The 12,653-nt window shown below is 37.8% G+C and overlaps 1 long non-coding RNA gene across 1 annotated transcript; it reads right to left on the bottom strand.

Moving 5' to 3' along the window:
• Positions 1-11,196, bottom strand: LOC310897639. Its single transcript, XR_014582429.1, has 3 exons — positions 10,101-11,196; positions 4,684-4,735; positions 1-3,020 (listed from the first exon to the last, which is right to left on the bottom strand). It is a non-coding gene; the product is annotated as an uncharacterized lncRNA (long non-coding RNA).
• Between the last annotated feature and the right edge of the window lie 1,457 nt (positions 11,197-12,653).

Consider the following 12,653-nt stretch of genomic DNA (forward strand, 5'->3'; position numbering starts at 1 on the left):
TTTCAGGGAGTGAATCATTGAAGATAAAATGTATAACTAATCAAATGATATAGCAGAATAAACAGATCGTTCAAGCTGCAAAACAGCACTTTAAAAATTGGGAGACTGTACCTTGAATTTGGTAAGTGCATAAACTGTAACTATTTGAGCTAACTCATATCATTTTTTTTTTTTGTCATTTTATCTCCATCAATTCCTAAAAACATGAATAATTATGTGCATAATTGCTACTCATAAGCACAAGCTCAAATGTAAATGAGAGCTGGGAACAGAATCACGCAGTTCTGTAAATAAGCATTTTCTTAAGGAAAACACCACCCTCTTAACACTTAAATGATAAAATATATAAAGGAGTATGGTCTGTTGTGTCCATATAGACATTTTTAATAGTATTCCTCATCCTAATTCTATGAAGTGAGTGCAGATGAGGAATGCACTGCATACGTATTCTTCATCACTCCTAAAGGTGCTCAGAACTTAGTATTAATTGGATCATAATATCTTACTTTTTGTTACGTATCGCAAATCCTGGATTTATTTCACAGCAGTCTTCAAAATTGCTATGTTACCGTTCCTCATAGAACATTGCATGGATGGAGTTAATTACACTCGTTGCCTTGCTTGGCTGTAGTAACTACTAATTTACATTTTTCTTTTTCTGTGTCAGAGATACAGATACTATCTTTTATCATTCATTTCAGTTGACTTTTTGTTCTCTGTTTACCAAGACAACTGGTCTAGGTCTCAGACTGGTAAATAACGTCTATTCATTACAATAAAATATTTCTGTTTTGTCACAATTATGTATCACAGAGCTAAAAAACATAGAAGTTACATTGAAAAAAATTACATTAGTATCAAAACCTTGTCTTTACGTCTGTGGGTACTCCTCATCCCCTAGTTTATCCTGTGAATCAATTTCAGGATCAGAGGTACTGCAAACACAAAAAACATCTAGCAAGTTTCGGAGTGCTTCTCAGAAACATCAGATTTTTGTGATGAAGTGCATTGCATGTTGACTGTATAGTACAGGCATATATTCATTGCCCATAGGCTACTCTTGCCTATACCAGCAAAGTAACTTAGATAGTGACTGGAAGTAGAAGGCTTCCATCTGATCAAATTAAAATTTGGGTGAAAACAGGAAGCAGTCTGCATGAATTGATGACAGCATTTCTGTTCCTTGCCTTCAGTTTCTTAATACCTCACCAATCACTAGACTACCTACATGCCTGTCACATAACTGGAAAGAGGACTTCATCCACCTCCAATAAACAGCACATGAAAGCTAGCAGCTACTGTGGGCACATCCAGCCTGCTACTTCTGTGAGGCCTGAGAGAAGTGGAGGCACTAGAAGCAGGCCAGATAGTCACATAAGACTGTTATAGCCCATTCTCCTCACACTAAGCTCTATTCATCTAAGCATGGCAATGACTGTAGCTGTCTTAAACAGAACTTCTACTGTCAGTGGAGTTTAAAAGAATAACCCTATTTTGGACTAAGAGGAAAGCAAGCTGCACTTTTATGGAGATTTCAATGTGAACAAAGCAACGGAGACATCATTTTTCCAGTAACATCTTAAAATTAGAGAACAATCATGAGCCAATTACTTTTAAATGTACATAGGAGAGCGTTAGCGGTATATTTTCATAGCATACTAGGTCCTGGAAAACCGCAATGCAGACAGTCACACAGGATTGAAAATACAACAGGAACAAATACAGTGGGAGCTAGTAATCAAAAAAATGAAAAGTGACAGCAATGGCTGTAACTGAGAAATTAGAAAATGAAGAAAAGTCATAGGAAAAGCAAAGAGATAAGGAGAAAAACATGTTTGGGAGACTTACAATTTTAGAAGTTTTAAACAACAAACATGGTCAGTGAAGATATGCTGTCAATAACAATGCAGAATATGCAGAAGTTTTCTAGAAATATTTTATTTTCATTTTGGGAAAGTATGCTAGGTGACTATAATAAGGTCATGCTCCAGTATTTTCCACTCTAACAGCAACTAATGAAGATATTAAATGTCAGCTATTACAATGCATACTTTCAAATAAGCACATAGGGATGTGCTTGCATCCAAACTTTTTTTTTTTAAAGCTGCTTGAGGAGGTCTACGTGTTTTTAATGCTGATTTTTATAAGTCTTCAGTCACTTCTTAAGGACTGGAAGAAAGCTAGCATAGTGTCAAGAAATGGCTATTTTTTGTTTAGACTGTAGCAAGGTTTCAAAATAATGTTTCATAGCGACTTGAGACCCAGCTGGGGAGGTGCGTTCTGGGTGTGTTCATTGTAACGTTGGCTAGATTGTAAGGCTTCAGAGAATGGTTAGTATACAATATAGTCCACTACTGGTGGTTGGTTACTAGTGGTTTTCCTTGGGGCTCAGTACCAGGCCTGAAACTATTCATGGGGGTTGTAACATTTAATATCAAGTTTACTTCTTGAAAGATATTTGATCACAAGATTTTGATTTAGAAATGCAATAAATGTACTGAAATCTCTGTACAAGCAATTGCAATGTGCAGTTGGATCACAGTACAAATGTAATTCCCATTATTAGTCTCTATGCTCAACTGTCACAACGCTGGAAATCCCCAGTCACTGGGAATGAACTGGGTTGAGCCTGTTGCTCTCTTCAAAATTATTTTGCTATTTTTTTAAATTTTATACTCTTCTGTTGAGCTAGCTATTCACTCCCCACGTGCTAGTCTGGCTAACACAGAGATGCATTCACACTCTTAATGAACTCAGGAAGAAACATTTACACCATTGGTTTATCCATTCAACTGTCTATCTAAAGCTGTTTATCTAAAACAAAGGCCACCCTCTGGTCCGCTGGTGATGAGGTAGTCAGCTTTTTTGCAGCAGCTGTGGTTAACCCCATCCAATATTTTTCTCTAAGCTTAATAGGTCGTGCCCATCTCCACTGGGCTTTCTTTCGTTCTAGGAGTTTTTTCAGCGAGTCAATTCCACATCTAGGGTTTTAATCAGTCACAAGCATCTTCATTAACAACCTGGAAGATGGAACAGAATGCACTCTTAGCAAGTACATGGGTGACAACAAATGGAGGGGAGGGACTGATAGGCTGCAGGGCAGGGTTGCTACTGAGAAGGCCTTGGACAAACTAGAGAAGTGGGCTGACAGGACCTTCGTGAAGTTCAGCAAAGGTAATTACAGAGCCTTGTACCTGGAGTGGAATAAGACTGCAACAGAACAGTCTGGGATCTCACTTGACAGAAACCAGCACTGCAGAAGGGGAACTGGTAGAAAAGTTGAACGTAAGTCAGCACTGTGCCCCCCCAGCTATGACAGCCTGCCTTATAAGAGGCTGTTTTAGAAAGAGAGCAGCCATCTGGGGTGCTGTGTCCTCTTTGATGAACTCATCTTTGAGATAAATGGAGCTATGCTCTTCTCAGGGATGACCAGTGGAAAGCTGAGGGAAACAAAACACAACAAGGGATATTCCAGAGATATAAAGAACAATATGGAATTTGAACAAATAATAGGACAGATCTCCCAGGGAGATTGCAGAATCGCCATTCTTGAAGATTATTCAAGTCAGCTTGCCCTAAGCAACCTGCTCTAACTTTGAAGTCAGCTCTGCTTTGAGAAGTGATTGGACCAGGTGACCTTCTGAGATCCCTGTCAACCTAATTTACACTATGATTCTGTGATCTAACCAGTAAAGGGGATCAGTCATTCAGTGCTCAACTTCCTGTCATAGTTTATGGACTTTCTTATACACAGTTTGACTGCTAGGATTCTGTTACTGCCAGAAATCAAAATGGAGGAAGGCAGATAAGATATCTACTTAAAATCGTCAAAATCATTAAACTTTTCTGCTAGAGAACTTGTATGAAAAAAACCAACTACGAACTCAACTACACAAACTCTACAGACACCCTCAAAAATGTGAAGGAAATGTAGAGGTAGTGGCACAAATTTACGTAATATTTGACGTAAGTTCATATAGAATATAAGATTTTAAAAAATCTTGTATTTGGATACTCCACATGTGAAAGATGCAGCTTTTGAAAACACTCTTCAGCTGTCTCAGTCAATGTTTTTAAATGCCCATAATGTCATAGAAATGCTTCTGTGTTCTGAACTCATCTTCAAAATGTTTCATTTTCAGAACAAACGGACTAATGTAGTCTTGAAAATAACTTCTCACCTTAAGTTTTAGTTACTATAGTATTACTAAGAACATTGTCATTCATGTTTATTCTTTTAAAGTAAAATATCCAATGTAACATTCAAAGTGTATCTTTACTAAAATCCTAAATGATTTGTGCATCATTTTTTCCTAACTATTGGTAGAAATGATAAATAACTGATTGTTGTAGGATTTTTTTTTTCTGAAAGATAGGTGATTTGCTTTTGGCTCCTTCCTTTAGCAGTCCCCTTGTCCTATCCTTTGGTAGGGTGGAGCCAGGGTTCCTCTACTCATTTTTATCTATTTCCTTCCCACATGGGGTTAAAAGAAATGAATGTGGACTGAGCCTGTGTGTGTGTAATGCAAGAGAACCAATAGTGGGGCAGAAACATAATTGAAGTTAGGCCATATCATAGTCCTATACCTCAGTACATTCTTAAGCCATGAAACCACTGTGGTTGTCATAAGAAGTTAAAGGAAAACTATTATTTGGAAGAAGGAGGACTTCGTTACCACTTACCTATAGAGTATAGTGGTCCTGGGATCAATTAGCTAGCATCACAGTGACAGCTCTGAAAATTGAAAATGGACACAATAATTATGAGATTTTGAATAAATCGCTACTGTTTCCTGGTAACACTCAGACTATTATCTGGGAGTGGAACAAAAGTCAGTTGTTTGCTTTACAGTCTTAGTCAGAAGCATGAGTATTAAAATAGCTGTCGATGAGTTCACTTGTTCACTTACTGTCTCACTTTCCTGACTAAATGTATAATTCCTCCTCTGTATTTTTCCTTTTCATAGTCTAATCAACCAGTGGAGAATGAAGTAATAGGAATACTTATGGTCTCTAGTTAATGGTAGAACAATGAATCTGTCCTAGATATGATGTTCCAGATTCATTTTCATTGAAGAGGCTACAACTCTATCTCCTTGTATTTCCTGTATACTTTATGGACTTGGAGAAGCTAAGATAGGACAGGCTCTGTAGATGAAGTACACTATAGTTGGTTCTTAGCCAAAAACAACTTCTGACAAGCACTCTTGTGAATTTTTTCAACTGCAAAACCTGTGCAGTATTTGTACAGGGAGCAAGTAGTCTTATCAATAGTGCTGACTCTACCAGTGTTTATCAGTATTGTGCATGTAGGTTAAAACTAGTGTCAGTAAGTGAATGAACTCAAGCCTGAAACCAGCGTCTGCCCGTACCTCCTGTTTATCCCAGTCCTTATCAGAGAAGTTATAAAGAAGCTGTTTTTTCTGAGCCCATTTGGATTATAAAGAAGCAGCAAGAAATACCATGCTTTTATTACTAGGATCCTAGATACCTGGACTTTGTACATAACAAATCTCTGTTGGCTGCAACCTTTGCACAGCATAATAAATGCGTTTGCTGCGTGGCAATGAGCTCATAGAATTAGTAGCAGAAAAACAAAGAAATGTTTTGAAGTTAGTCATGTAAAACTACTCTTAAACACAGAAGGAACTGCTGCTTTATAGCAAGTGTATGCTCCAATTGATTTGAATAACAAAATTATCTTAATAGAGGAAAAAAATCTTTGTCTTTCAGTACTGTTAATTAATCATAGTTTTATAGGACTGTTTCAATTTCAAACTCAAACACGAAAGTTGTATATAAGCAAAAAAAAGTACCTTTTAACTAGAAAAACAACTTAATACATGGCAACTGTAATGTCAGATGTACTTTGAAACACTTTTTGGAAAACCAAGATCAATCAGATAAAATAATTCAAATTTTATTATTTGTTTTTACCTAAACTTTTTTTTTTCCCCTGAGAAAAACAGAGAAAATATGCACAAGATTTTCATAAATTTCCCCTTGGAAATTGTTGGTCAAATAAACATTTCCTGTAACTATGGTATTAGCAGTCAGAATTTTTAAGGGAACGGGCCTGGAAGAGAATTTATTAATTCATCCAGGCAGCTAAGTACAAGTGGCATACATGTAATCACATAAACAAGTGACATAAATGGAAGACATTGGGTGCATTTTTGCATCACAAGAAAATTAAATGCTTTTGGAAAGCTGTCTCTAGGCTTTAATCTATTTTCATAGAATCATAGAATAAGAGAACAGCTTGGGTTGGAAGAGACCTTAAAGACCATCCTGTACCAACTCGCCCTGCCATGGGCAGGGATGCCACTCACTGGATCAGGTTTCCCAGGGCCTCATCCAACCTGGCCTTGAACACCTCCAGGGATGGGGCATCCAAAGCTTCTCTGGGCAACCTGTGCCAGTGCCTCACCACCCTCCGTGTGAAGAATTTCCTCCTAATATCTACTCTAAATCACCTCTCTTCTAGTTTAAAACCATTCCTCCTCATCCTGTCAATATCTGATTAAGCAAAGAGTTGCTCTCCATCTATTATATAAGTCATTTTTAAGTACTGAAAAGCTGCAATGAGGTCACCCTGGAGTCTTCTCTTCTTTAAGCTGAACAGCCCCAGTTCTCTCAGCCTTTCTTTGCAGGAGAGGTGCTCCAGCCCTCTGATCGTGGCCCTCCCCTGGACCCTTTCTAACAGACCCACATCCTTCTCATGCTGGGGGCCCCAGACCTGGACGCAGTGCTCCAAATGGGGCCTCACAAGGGCAGTGCAGAGGGGGACAATCACCTCCCTCCACCTGCTGTCCACTCATCTGCTGATGCAGCCCAGGATGCAGTTGGCCTACTGGGCTGCAAGCACCTACTACTGGCTCATGTCAAGCTTTCATCCACCAGAACCCCCAAGTCCTTCTCCCCGGGAATGCTCTCAATGAGTTCTTCACCTAGTCTGTACTCAAGTCTGGGATTGCCCTGACCCAGGTGTAGCACCTTGTACTGCGTCTTGTTGGACCTCATTAAGTTTCTGTGGGCCCTCTTCTCAAGCTTGTCCAGGTCCCTTTGGACGGCATCCCTTCCTTCTGTTGTGTCAACTGCACCACTCAGCTTGGTGTCATCTGCAAACTTGCTGAGGGTGCACTCGATCCCATTGTCTATGGGGTCTATGCTTCACTTTCCCGTTTCTCTCCCCCATCCCAGAGAAGGAGGGGGGAGGGTGAGCGAACGGCTGTGTGGTGTTTAGCTGCCAGCCGGGTTAAACCACAACAGTTGTTAATAAAGATATAAAACAGCACCGGTCCCAGGACAGGCCCCTGAGGGACACCGCTCATCACCAGCTTCCACCTGGACATAGAGCCATTGACCACCACTCTCTAGGTGTGACATTCAAGGCAATTCCTTATCCATCGAATGGTCTGCCCATCAAATTCATATCTCTCCAATTTAGAGATCTGGATATTAGGTGGGTCTTATAGAAGTCCAGGTAGATGACATTGGTTGGTCTTCCGTTGTCAGCTGATGCAGTCACTCCATCATAGAGTGCCACCAGATTGGTCAGGCATGGTTTTTCATCTGTTTTGTAATAGAAAAAAATGCAAAATATTAGCAAATTACTCTTTTTTTTTTTTTATTACAAAAGCAGTCCAGGTGTGGATTTCAGAAATATTAATTGCCAGAATTCAAACTAGCCCAGTTATTTTTAATATATGTATTATATAGAGAGGTAGTGCAAAATACTGCACATAGAAGTGGGCTGGACTAAAACAAAGCCTGAATTTCATCCATTTGCTCTCAAAGGGCAAGGTTAAAAAAAAAAAAAAAAAAAAAAGACCTTCAGGCATATGAAACAGTGCAGTTGGGATTTTAGGTAACTAAGTTCAACAGAGTGTTTCATATAAATCTTATTTGGGCACCTGAGATTTTGTGGGTGCTTATTTTAGTGAAAACTTACTGTGGTGCTGAAAACGTTACATGTTCCCTGAAGCATCACCACCTTGGCTTTCCAGTGCCTGTCTCTCCTGTAAGACCATTTATGATTTACAAACAAGGCATGTCTATTTCAGCTCCTTTGGGAGGTCAATTCAATCAGTGCTCTCTCAGCACCTCTAATATACATGGACAGCATTTATTTCATCACACAGTACAGCAGTCACAGATAGTTTCATCTGAAAGTACATCTGGAGTAAGCATCAGACTTTTGTATAGCAGTCTAGAGAGTTAAACCAATTGTCCAGGAAATGGAAGTCAGGGTTTCCAGACTACTTTGTCCAGGCATGTTTCATGTGATTTGCTTAGCTTTCAGGTGACTGCTCTAACCATTAGCTGATAGATAAAAACGCAATGGGAACCAGTCACCACCCCTTGTACTAGATAATTTCCTACAGTCACCACCCCTTGTACTAGATAATTTCCTAAATTAATTTGAAGAACCTCCTATTTTTACTTCTATTCAGCTATTCTGTGGGCATAGCCCTGTATTTCATGCTCAGTTAAAATTCCTACCTAGATAAGAAGTCCTGAGCAAGCAAAGAATACCAGGCTAAGATCTGTTCCTTACAATGGTAACTAACAGGCTAACATTGTCTTTTAACAATAGTAATAGTGATAACATACTGATTCCTTCAATTAAAATCAGCTTTAAATGCATTTCAGAGAAATTAATCTTATGTGTTCTTTAATGGAAGACACATTGTAAATCTTGTGCTTTCCAAAATGTACAAAATAAAAGCAAAGAAAGAAATGGAGAAAAGCAGCAACCAAATCACTCAACAGAGTCAGGGAAGTAGAGAAGCAGCTAAACTTTCCTAGCAACAGCTGACAGTGTTGCAGGGGTAAGAAGAGATACAAGACACACCTTTAAGTTATTATTCTAGGTATCTCTATTATGAGGAAGAGACACAGGAATAAGAATACGGTAGAGATGCAGGTAGTTACTCATACTACCCAGCCTCAGGTGCCTTATCTAGCTATTTTGTCTCCATTTGCAGATGCTCAGCAGAGAAAGATAAGAACCTCAAAAACATTGCATCTTTTCAGATGATCTGAAGATGCAACTGCATTCATTTTTTAGTCTCAATCCAACATGTGCTTCTGAAGCAAACCTCATCCTACTCTGCTTTGATTCATATTTTCAAACTGTCTCAAAGTACACAAACTGGATTAATTTCAAATGAAATTAAAGCAGGGATGCACCTTAAGCTATTCAGTCCTAGTGTATATTCATTCTGTGGGAGCAAATTGAAGTTAATCCAAAGTCCACAAAAATGTGCATGCTCTGGCTATTAGGTCCTCAACATAAATAGTTTTGTTCTGTGTGTCCACTCCTTTTAATCTGCAGTACTTGCTAATGAAAGAATATCTTGACTCACCCCCACCTTTCTACTGACTATAGGTGAAGCTAGAAAGATTTGTCAGGTCTGAGAATAGGTGGCTGAATAATCCCAGTCTCATTATTTTTTCTTATTTACTCATTAGCCACCAAAGAAGTCTTCAGCTGCTTATTGTCAATGTGTGACAAAGTTTAGTTCCACAAAAGTACTATATTTTAAAGTCAGACATATTTCTGCAATCAAAGTACCCTGTAGCTTAGAAACAGAAAGCTAAAATAATCTCAAGTTACACAGAGTTTTGGACTATACTGGTGGTCAGAAAAGGTTAAAACATTGCAGCTTTGAGAAGCAGTAGATGTGAAGTGCAAATGGATCATAAGGGTTGTAACCAAATGTTGGTCCATTTTGGAATGACTAGTTGGGAACCCCAAATATTATACTTATTCAAATTAAATAGAAAGTAAATATTGGTGTTCAACCTTCAACTCAGATATACGCTCAATATATTCTGGCTTAATTTATTTTGAAATAATTTAAGTCATTTCTTGTCAGATAAGCTGATCTAGCTGTCAACATACATATGCTTAACCCTAAGGAAATGTGGACTTAACCTGATGTTAGGTTTCATTTGCTACAAGCTAGGAGTGAGCACATGGAGAACTACTCTGGCAGTTATCTGTTGACTAAACTTGTCTGTTTGACTAAACCTTTAGTCTGTTCCTAGTGGATAAGCATTCAACCATGAGAAAAAAATATAAAGCCACTTACCTTGCATGTTATTACTTCTTTTCTTTGGGGTAACGGGGATTGATATGTTTTATAATTCACTATAGAGTAGCGGGAATGGTTTGTGGCTTAAATTATACTGAGCTGCAAAACCCAAGATTTTGAACCATGAAAACTAGTTCTGCAATTTAACAACTTCTGTACACCTCCTTTTAGATTAATATTGTGACACGTGCTTGCATTCAGAGAAACAAAGGGTTAATGGTGAGGATAGCAAAATAATCATTGTAGAAACAGTGGTCACCAAATAAATGTTTAACTAAAATAAATTTGCCCTAGATTTCTTTGGCAGAATAACCAGGACACTGAAAAGTACACAGTAGTCTTCCCAGCACTTTTTAGTCCCTTTTTTTTTGAGAAATTGAAGGTTTAAAGAGCTCAATTTTCTAAATATTTCACTTTCTATTAGAATTTGATCATGAGAAATTCTTCTTAGATCTATGGAGGGTTTTCTAGTAAAATTTTTCTGCTTTTGTGAAAGGCTTTTAGAAACTCACAAAATGAATCTCAGTCTGAAAGATCCAACTTCGGAGGGTTTTTTTTGTCTTTTTTTATTTTTATGCTGCATCTTATCTATGAATCTTTGTGGCTTCCACATACTGTTGGAGGGAGCAGAAATGCAAACACACCACTGGGAGGGTTCATGGCAACATGGTACATGACAGCTTTTAGCAAAAGAGTTCTGGCAGAACTGTGAACCCAATAGACCCTGACTGTAACTTTGGGCCAAAATCTTTATATTTCAGTAGCCTTTACATGCTGTCACGTATTCTGTGAGTAATTTGAGACTCTTAGTCCTAGCATGTTCTGTGCCAGAGCCAGTCCAACTTGGAGATCTATGAGTGTGTTGGCAATATAAAGCCAGACCCACCTTTTTTTTTTTTTTTTAGCTTAACCTCTTCCCCTAGATTATTTTTTTTTATTAAACGTATGAGTAATGAAGGCTTACAGGACTGAAAGATTTTTGAAGAACTTCTATGTCTCTTTGTGAACAAAAACTCAAAAGGGTGAAATCCTGATGCTCTTGTAGTTGATGGCAATTCTCCCATTGACTTCAATGGGGATAGGATTTCTTCCAAAGTGCACAGAGTTTTCTCAAGTCCAAATGTAAGCACACGGGCTTATTAACAAATGCACAATAATACAGCAAGCCAAAGGCAGTATAAATACTTAAACAGAGTGTGATTCTGTTTAAATGCCAGTAGCGGACTTACTTTTGGAATCTGTAAAGGATCCAGATGCCACAGATATGATTTCTCACTTTCAGACATCTGGGTTCACCGATTGTTATTCAAAAGGAAATAATTAATAAAGAAAAAGTGGCAGAGTGGTGCTATATATGTTATGGCACAGGACTCTATAGTGATTATGAGCTATTTTTTAATGTTTTAAGTAAGCGAGAGATGAATTCTTTTTATATAATCCTTACTCCACCTTTTTCCAAGAGAAAGTGAAAAATAACAACTGGAGTTAACAGAACGCAGATGAAAGTATCAGGAATTTTTGAAACTGTAATTTCAAAACATGAGGAAAGATGAAGATTTTAATGAATTTGCTTTCCATTTTATAGGTGTCTCTACAAGTCAGTTGGAATTTGCATATATGTTTGTTAGATACATGTCACATTACTGACTGTTTCCTTCATCGAAATAAGTAATATGTGTTTTGTAGGTTTGAGTTAGTATTTACACATATTTTCTGTAGGCACTGTAACTGGCTGAGTGCAGCAGTCTGTTCGTCTGTACTGCAAAGGAACACCTCCACTAATTAACTTGATGGAAATGACAAAATTCTCTTATATAATAATTGAGTTTGCACGTTACTTTTAAGTGTCTTTTACCAAAGAGGAGTCTGGAAATCATTCTTCATGCCTGTAAGGGAAACAGAAAAGAGTATTTATGTCTTAAAAGAGACAGATATGGAAAAGAGAGAAAGGTCTTTTATGTAAGTTGTTTCTTTCTGTGTTTTTTTTTTGTTGTTGTTGTTTTTGTGTTTGTTTGTTTTAATCCTATCTTTGCAGGACTGGTGACCCTAACCAGGGGTTGCAGCAACAACCTTATAACAGAGGTCTGATAAGCCTTTGAAGTAATCACCTTTTGTCTAATCATTTCCAACGACATGTCTTATACTGAAATTATTTGCAAGTTGAGAAGGGAAGTACTCGGTAAAAACATTTATTTGAATTCATGAATACATGAGTTTTAGTTTAAGGAAACTGTTTTTTGCAGTTAGTACAATCCTAAGAAGACATATCATACATGTAAGACTACCTCTGCAGAAGACTGCAAATTGAAATTCACATCTACTCATGACACTAAGCTTGGAGCAGTGCTCATTTCTATAGTGAATGTATAAAATACATGCAAGTGCTGACATCCTCTTTGTTATAACTTATGTTAAGAGCTGGAAACTTTACACATGAACAGAATAGTTGTTTACAGTGAATTCCTTATTGTTGTTACAAGCAATGCAATTTCCTTTACATTGCTTTCCTTAAGGCACGGATAAAGGATCCTATTTCAGACTATAAAAGAC

This window comes from Anser anser (assembly GCF_964211835.1).
Source record: "Anser anser genome assembly, chromosome: 3".
NCBI lineage: Eukaryota > Metazoa > Chordata > Aves > Anseriformes > Anatidae > Anser > Anser anser.